The following is a 9526-nucleotide window of genomic DNA, read 5'->3' as shown; positions in this document are numbered from 1 at the left end:
CATGGAGGTAATCTACAATAGGAAAAAGATGGCAATGAATGCGCCTGGATGGTATGAAGGATCATACTTAATGGAACAATTAACGAGAGTATAGCATACCTTAGTTGATGGTATGCGGTCCAAAATTGAAATGTTTTTTCGAATTGTTTTATCACACAGGTACAATTGCCGTGTACTTGGAGGCTTATTCAGGTTAGAAGTTTCATACCATCCAGGCGCATTCATTGCCATCTTTTTCCTATTGTAGATACCAGACCAATCTATTTGTCTTCCTGAATTAAATTCAACCGTTGACAGAACATAGGTAGGTTTCCTATAGTGCAGTATTTTTTTCATACGGATTCCTCCGTGTGGTCACACTTCCTCTTGACATACTCTTCTCTCCCTCCCAATAGGCGTTCCCAAACACGTCCTGATGAAAGTTCGGACCCTTCATCTGTGAACATTTCTACTCAGTGAAGGTTGAATACCCGCCGAACCAGAAACACCCATAACAATGTGTCGACCACTATGACATACTACCAATCTGATTGTAGTATTTGAACCCCACAATACATGTTACTAACCCTCACCTACCAAACTGGGATGTAACAACAGTTTTGTACTCATTTCCATTTTTTGTGTTCTTTTGTTACAAGCCAAACGAGGCTTGCATGTGATCTTTCATTTCAAACTATGTATTCTTTGCTATGAATTCTATATTCTATATGTATGACTGAATAAACAAAAATGTCTATCCTCTCCCATTTTCTGTGACTTTTGATAGCTAGCATTTACAAACTAGCTTCCTGCCTTTTGAAAACCTACTGCAGCCTAAACGGTGTATTAGGGGTAGCTTATGACTCTATCTTCTCCCTGAAAATGAATCCAAGCCAACGTGAGGCCTGGATGGGACTATTTTACTACAGGGACCATTTTTTACTTGGGTGTGGTTCTAGGGACTTCTTACCTGGAACTACTTTGGAGGCTATTTAAACCACGCCCGAACAGCAGCACATGCTTCGTGTTAATCTGCATCCAGCAGCGGAACGCTCACCGTGCCTGCAGTCAGCATCCAGTCTTCAGCCACGCCCATCTCGAATCCAGAGCTCCTAGCAATAGAAGAAAGAAGAAGGAAAGGTTAGAAAACAGATATTATTTCAATCCTTACCTGAATTCCGGATCCATCACGTCTTCAAACTTGAAAAGGACATTATTCTACACGCGTCGCATCGCCAGCTGCAGCGCCGCGCCATACTCACCAGTCCTCACAGCATTTTTTGATCCGGCGCAGCCTCCATCATTTTCTCTGCCGAATTCCACCATCTAGGGGACAAAAGAAACATAAGGTGAGCCGAGAGAGCCAACAAATACAACCTCTCCACCATAGATTTATCTGATTAACAACCGGAGGCATTATTCTGTAACAAACCGCAACGTCTTACGCCGCACCTGTAAGGAGAGAGAAACCAGCAATTTAAACACATGCATCTTTTGCCGGACAGTGTTGGGTAATACAGACTCTTACCTGAACACCATCAGCTGCCACAAGACAATCTTCCCTTGGATCCAGCTGCAACACAAAAAAGGAATGTACAAGAGTGAACATCGGACATATTGAACTCTTTGAACTTTATACTTACGGGTTCTCGCCTGGAACCTCGGAGTCAATACTCATCCGGAACTCTTCCAACGCCCTCAAACCAGTGAAGTAACTGGTATCTACACGCCCCTGCATTCCACGCAGGATGGAGAGCTCATCATTTACAAACATAAGGTGAGTTTACTGAAAGTGAATATCGGTGGTGATTAGTGGGGAGAACAGTGGGGTGCCATTACTAAAATCCACGGGTGGCTAAATCCCTTTCTCCACTTGCAGGAGAATATTTCTACGGGTCAAGCAGACGAGATTAGGCGGTCCAGTCCAGTCTGTCATCTCTGCACTACGCTTAACGTTGGAGGAGGTCGCAGCTGTCCGGGTCCGATCGACGCCACTGTGGGAGCCAGGTGAGCGTAACAAACTATTAATACTAATTGTCTGATAGTACCCAGATTCAAATTGTCTAAGATTGGCCGCACTAACTTCCCCGTGAAGGCCGCTAAAAGTTGGAACTCCCTGCAACACCAGCTGAGAGCCGACCTTCCCTACTCTTTCTTCAGAAAGAACCTCATTATTCACCTCAACCTGACTGAGAACTAGCTCGCCCTGAAACTATGGCACCTCAGCACGACCTACTGCCAGATTGTAAATTGTGTATAGCTCCAACTACCTAGATGTAAATTACTCTGCCTTTACGTGCATTTTAAGTCTTGCATACTGTATTATATTGTTTTATTTCAGATGTAATGTCGACATGTCGTATTTTGCCTGTATATTTGTAACATATGTAAGCTTCGCATATCCGTCTGCGCCCTGCTACTCCTGGGTCTGGTGCACCTTATAAATGCAATAAACAAACAAACAAACAAACAATAAAATTGAAATTAAACCACTTTGGTGATCACACTTCACATAATTGTGAATAATTTTTCAAAATTGTTTTTTTTTACTGATATGTGAGCAGAAGAGTTTCTCTAGTGAATGTTAACTTTGTGCATTTACAACATATGTTAACTTTGTGTTGAAACAATCTTGGCATATATAGCTTAACTTTGGGTTTCAAAGACCTTAACAAAACCGTTTGGAATATTGCTTTCAAAAAGCCCATGGGGGAAAGCTCAGAGGGCAAACTGATGGTCATACAGTTGGTAGTTCTTTTGCAACTTGCAGTTTACTACTAACATCACTTCTGACTATGTATTTCAGGATATAATGACTTGTGTGTCGAATCTAAGCACAATAAAATGCAATGTTAAGAGTCTTTATTACATTCACCTGTGCACCTGTTTTTGGGTAGAATTGTTTCTTTAGGTTCACACACACTGGTTTATTTCATGTACTCCAAATTTCTGTTGGCCTTCTTGTTTTACAATTGATTGGTATTTAATTGGACACTTTCTCCCTGAGGTCTGGAGCACAATGTCAAGTATAAATTAGCCCAGCAGAAAGGATAACATATGATGATTGCAGCACAATCTCCGATTACAAATATGTGATCGTTTCCAGCACAGAAAGGCTATTTCTTCTGCACCATGCAGAAAATGCCATGTTTTGTTATGTCTTATTGGCAATTTCATGTTGCTCTGTACAAGGCCGACAGGGGCTGTGCAACAGAGGTAAAATGGCATGCAGCAATCCAAACATACCCAAATAATTATTTTAGACACATTAGTTGAGGAAAAGGGCCATATCACTCAATGTATACCTGCAAAATGTGTTTTTTGCTTAGAACTTTATATGAATTTTAATAGCAAACAATACATAAAGTTTCTGTCAGTTTCCTACATTATCGAGTTGATTCGTAATATGGAGGTCGACAAAACTATCCGAGCAGAAATACAAAATGAGTTCTCATTATTATTAAACATGTCTGAACATTGACTATAACAATACAAGTATATCAACAATTAATTGTACTTGTAAGCATAGTAACCAATAGCATAGTAACCAATTTCAATTCAATGGGCCTCATTACACGGAAGGCGGTAAGGGTTAACGGTCACCGTTAAGGGTCCCGGTGACCGTTAACCCTTACCGCCTTACTACGAGGTCCCTTTGCGGGACCCGACCTTAACGGCTGGTGTAGACCAGCCGTTAAAGTTGGGACCCGCAAAGGGACCTTGGTGCTAATTACGGTACCGCAATTACGGTACAGTAATTAGCTCCTTCCCCATTCCCATTATGCCCTATGGGGCAAAAATGGGAATGGGGAAGGGCCATGGAGAAAGGGGGAATTACCGCCCCGCCAACCTTGGAATGGGGTGGTAATTCCCCTTTCCTCCATGGTGGTACCGGTATGGTACCAGCGGCAACCATGGTGCTAATAGCACCATGGTTTACCGCTTACCGTGTAATGAGGCCCAATGTATTTAAAGACTCAGCATCAACTATATCGGGAATATTGACGGGTTTCAAACATGTTATGCTAATCAACATGAGGCATGCTTGGATCATAACTGCACCACTTTGGTGTGTTATACATGCAGATTATGATTAAATCCAGTTTGATGGCCAATAATATTAAAATGACAGGAGAGAGACAAACAGAAAATGAAGGCAGAGAGTACCAGGTGAGAATGGGGGGAGAGATTGAGGAGAGAGCGACTTTTGGTGTGAAGTAAATTAAGCATGTAAAAATAGAAGGTGGACGATGTTGAGGTGTAGGCGTGGGGGGTATTTACCCTCGCTCCGTTTTGCATTACCTACCAAGCAGAGTGCTACTGTAAATCATTAGACACACAAGGGCACATATTTGTATTCCCACTCCGCACTCTGCACTTCTTGTTTTCATGTTGTTGTTGGTTGGCGCCATTCAGAGATGGACTTATTTACATATATAAGTTTAAGTAGTATGTCACGCTGCAGTAGACTGGAGCATTTAAAAGAAATAGCAGGAAGAAGTAGCAAATTATAGAGGTTTATTAACTTCTGAACTTGTAGAGCTCTCTGGCCCAGAGTGCTGTGGATGATCAAGATAATTTTCGAAGAAGGCTCAACGTGTGGATAAATTGAGCATGTGCCAGCGGGTCTCGTATTGATCTTTTTTCAGGTTTATGGGATTGTCAGGCTCTACTACCTTTCCAAATCATAGGATTCCTCTACTGCCCTCTATTAACGGGCTCTTGGTCTTCACCCCAGTTTGAGAAGGGCTGACAAGGCCAAAATATGCAGATTAACTCCCAAGCAACCATTAGCATAAAGCTCCTAGCAGGCCTCAAGAGCTTCCAGGAAACCCAGTGCAGGGCTTTGCTCCCAGTAGAGCCAAAGACCAAATGTTACCCCATTTAATTGTGCACATAGTTTCGCTGACTTCTCTATAGATTGAACATCACTGTTTGAGGGTAGAGGCGGGGTCATATCCTGCTCCTTTGGCCATTGCTTAAATACAACTAGGAAGTGCAGGTAGGCCTCAAAGCCCATGGTACCACACAACCTATGACAATAGGCCTTATAATTGGGTCATAATTCACGTCTACACTGACATGGTGCAGCACTTCAGGAGCACTGCAGTGGTGATGTGTGCAGTACAAAATACTAATAAGTTTATTAAATGATTAAAAGTGAAATAGAAAATGCAGGCTTGTGTGGATAATATGCTATATGTGAGACTATCGTTTCTCTTCTGTTAGAAAAATACAAATGACCTTTTATTTATCACATTTCATGAAATTAGGTTATTTCACATATTTATAAGAGCTAGCCGATTTAGATGAACTATTTGTAGACATGAATTTACATGACAAGATGCCAATCTACTTGCAAATAACATTATGTAGGAGGTTGAAGTAGAACAACAGAAAACAATGCCTTGACGTTTCTAATATATTTGAAGAACATGTGGGTGACCCGGGGAAAATACTGATTTTCCATACTAAGGTTACAGAAAGTCAACACTCTATTAAAGACACAAAGGATTATGCTTTCTCTCTTTACTTGAAACTCAAGCAGCATATAAAACAATTATAAACCATATAACAAATTACACATGAAAAACTCCATTTCCCAAATATTGGGCCTCATTACGAGGTTGCATCACATGTCACAAATTCTATATACCAAATATGCATTGCATGTCTGTCCCAATTCCATATAACGATTGTTTGGGAGGGATAATCTTTTGCCTCTGTGTCGTTAATAGAATCTTGACTTTCTATAATGTTAGTATGGAAAATCAGTATTCTATGTCAGGACCGGAGGCCTGGATTATGCTTGTTCAAAGCCTTCTTACAACCAACACAGACATCTCCACCTTTGGGACAGACTATGCCGGCTAAACTATAAGAAATACATAGAGAGGCTACATGCAGGGGGGATAAGCCGGGTAGATTACTTGCGTGGCTATACAAAAACGAGACCCCCCTGCCCGGTGATGAGAGAGGTCAGGGATGCGAGAAGAAATGAGTCAAGAGATACAAAAAACAATAGAGGACATGGAGCTGCCCAACTTAGATGATCTAGAACGTGCAGATTTAGATGCCCCCATCACCCGGGACGAATTGGAGATGATGATTCAACATCTGCCCACAGGTAAGGCGCCCGGGTCGGATGGGTTACCTAGTGAGTTTTATAAAACATATAAGCAAGAGCTACTTCAGCCGCTGCTTGCCATGTTTAATGAAGCCTATGAGCAGGGGGAACTGCCGGCGTCGCTCCGCGAGGCAGTGATCGTCCCACTCCTGAAACCAGGCAAGCCAGATGCAGATTGTGGGTCTTATAGACCCCGGTCTATGCTCAATCAAGACAGCAAAAAACTCACAGCAGTGCTTGCCAACAGACTCAAAAGGGTAATCGGTAAACTGATACACCCGGACCAAACAGAATATGTCCCCGGTAGAAATATTACAGACAACCATAGGAGGCTGCACCACATTATTGATCAAGCCAAGGGGGACTTGGGCGAGCTAGCCATCGTGTCATTGGACGCAGTCAAAGCTTTTGATTCAGTGCGGTGGCCATGGTTGAAGGCGACCCTGAAAGGATACGGGATGGGGCCAGGTTACATCAGATGGGTCCAGATGTTATATAGCTCCCCGATCGCGAGAGTTAAAACAGGAAACATAATTTCAGATAAATGGCAGCTCAGCAGGGGAACCAGACAGGGATGCCCCTGGTCGCCCATGTTATATATCCTGGCCTTAGAACCATTGGCAATTTGCCTGCGGCAACAATACGGAGAGGTGGGGATCAGTACGACAGGAGGCACACACCTGATATCACTGTATGCAGATGATATGCTCCTCTATTTGCGCTGGCCAGAGGAGAACCTGCAATATGTGCTTGAGGTGATGGATCGCTATGCCACCCTCTCGGGCATATCGGTGAACCCCGGGAAGTCTAGTTTGTTCCCTTTGGGAAGGTATAAGGGCACCCCTCTGGAGAGATTACCCATTCTGCAGATACCCTGGCAGCCCGTGACATTCAGATATCTGGGTGTAAACATTTACCATGAGACAGAGATAGAGCACAAACATAACACAGAGAAAGCAATTGAGGGAATTAGAAATAGCATGGCGTTCTGGTCTCGCCTACCCCTAGCCATGATGGGAAGAGCGGCCCTGCTCAAAATGGTGGTCTTGCCCAGACTTCTGCATTTTTTTGTGAATGTCCCGTACCTGATGCCCAGACGCTTTTTTGTGAGACTACATAGCATGTGCAGGGGCTTCATATGGGGCAACTCGAGGAATAGAGTAGCCCTGTAGAAAATGCAGAATACATGTGATAAGGGGGGCATTAACCTGCCTAATTTCGAATTGTATTATTTGGCGGGACAGCTGTTGTATGTGGCTAGGTGGTTGTCTGCAGAGGACTCGGCAGAAGCCAGGCTCCTGCAGAATGATTCAGCTCCATATTTCCTGAAAGAGACAGTGTGGCTGCACAAAACTAAAATAGCGGGGATGGGGAGACTACTGAGGGTGGGCTGGGAAGTCTGGCACAGAGCATGGAGAACTGTGGGCGACCCGAACCCGCTTTCTCAGCAGGCCCCGCTGGCGGTGTTATGCGGGGACGACTCCCAATTGTTTAAAGGGGTCCGCAGATATTGGGAACCGGTGGGCCTGGCTACCCTCGGAGATATTTGGCAGGAGGGGGAGGCACTGGAATTTCAGAGGCTGCAGGAGGAGACTGGGGTTCATAGAGGCCAATTTATTACATATACCAGGCTCATGAAACGGGTGAGGGAGAGATGGTCTGAGACGGTGCTAGCGGGAGAACCTGATGCCATCCTGGAAATGATGTATGATGTCTCTGAGGGGGGGCACGAAATATCCAGGATATACGAGCTCCTGAATGCGAAAGCAGGGAAGGAGCTACTCCAACTGAGGAATGACTGGGAGGAAGAGGTAGGAGAACCCATGACAGAGGGAGAGTGGGATAGAGCTCAAAGGTACCACAAAAAGGTTTCCCGGAATGCAAGTCTCCAGCAGATCCAGTTGTATGTCACCCACAGAGCCTATTTGACCCCCGGCAGAATAGCCAGGTTTGGAGGCTCAGCTATAGAGAAATGCCCCAGATGTGGAGAGGAGGAGGCAGGGTTGCTGCACATGTTCTGGGCTTGCCCCGAGGTGCAGATATTCTGGGAAGAAATAAGGACGAGGATGGCCAGCGGGGGAGTGGTGCTTGATGTGGGGTATGCTTGGGCATGCATGCTTGGGAGTTTTCCCAGGCCGCGTAATTCAATACATATTAGCAAGATGAAGGACCTGGCCTACATATTGGCCAAGCGCAGAATTGCAATGTGTTGGAAAGCGGCTCATAGGCCCAGATAGGAGACATGGTGGGCAGACCTTTTGAAGTGGGCAGAGGCAGAAACTGTGGTATGGTTTGAGGCTGTTACCAGAGGGGGTGAGGAGGAAGTGGGCCCCCTGATAGCCTGGAGGCAGCTGGTGACCTCATTGGCTAACCCCCACCAGGTCAACCACGACACTGGACACTCATATGAGTCATTAAGCGCTGGGATTTCTGAGAATGCTCTTGTAGATGGCACGAATGAGACGGCTCGAGGTACTGGGGAGGGAAGGGGGAGGACGGAGAATAACACTGTATAACAAAAAGTTTTGATATTGTTTATGGACGTCCTAAAAGGTTGTAATGTTTGATGTGTTTGTTTAAAATAATAAAAATTGTTTAAAAAAAAAAAAAACAGACATCTCCACTATTGGTCTGATGTAAAATTATTTAAACGTTGACTCCCTAGACCAGTCTGCTGCTTGTAGGATGTCTTCCAAACTGGCCCCTGTGTTATATGCCTTAGACGCCATAGCTCCTCTAATGGAATGCGCCCCGTAAGTACCAATGTCAACGCCCGCCTGTAGCATACACCATCTAACCCATCTGGCTAGGGTTGCTCCTGCTAAGCCTTTGAATGATTTCCTTAGTGCAATAAACAATTGTGTTACTCCCGTAGCTCTAAGAGTACACGTCATCTCTTCGTACTGTTTCAGGCACCGGACTGGACATAATTTAGGCTGGTCTGGGAAAGCCGAGTAGGAAACGGTTCTGCTACCTATCTTGGTTCCCTTGTTAATGTGAAACGTGACCCCCGATGGGCCAAATGATCTCCTGTATATTTCAAGTGCTCTTATATCTGACACTTTTTTGCAAGATATGAGGCAGAGCAGTGTAGTGAGCTTTGCCAATATTGCTTTTCATGTCAAGTGCTCATTGCCTGGCCAGTTATTAAACATATGAAGGACTGTATTCACGTCCCATGTCTGTGAGTATTTGGGTAACGGTGGCCTTGAGAGTCTCACTCCTCTGAGGAGTCTACATACAAGTGGGTGTTCCCATACCACCATGTTCTCTATCTTAGGATGTCCGGCAGATATGGCTGACCACATGTGTTTACCGTTCTGTATGCTTTGCCATGTGCCGCCAAAGCCGCTAGGAAATTCACTATCTGCGTTACATATGCTCTAGTGGTATGTATGTGTCGTTCCACACACCAGCTAC

Source organism: Ambystoma mexicanum, chromosome 8 (genome assembly GCF_040938575.1).
Source record: "Ambystoma mexicanum isolate Mex_15411 chromosome 8, UKY_AmexF1_1, whole genome shotgun sequence".
NCBI classification, from domain to species: Eukaryota; Metazoa; Chordata; class Amphibia; order Caudata; family Ambystomatidae; genus Ambystoma; species Ambystoma mexicanum.
The sequence above is the reverse complement of the archived record's forward strand: the minus strand, read 5'-3'. Positions refer to the sequence as shown.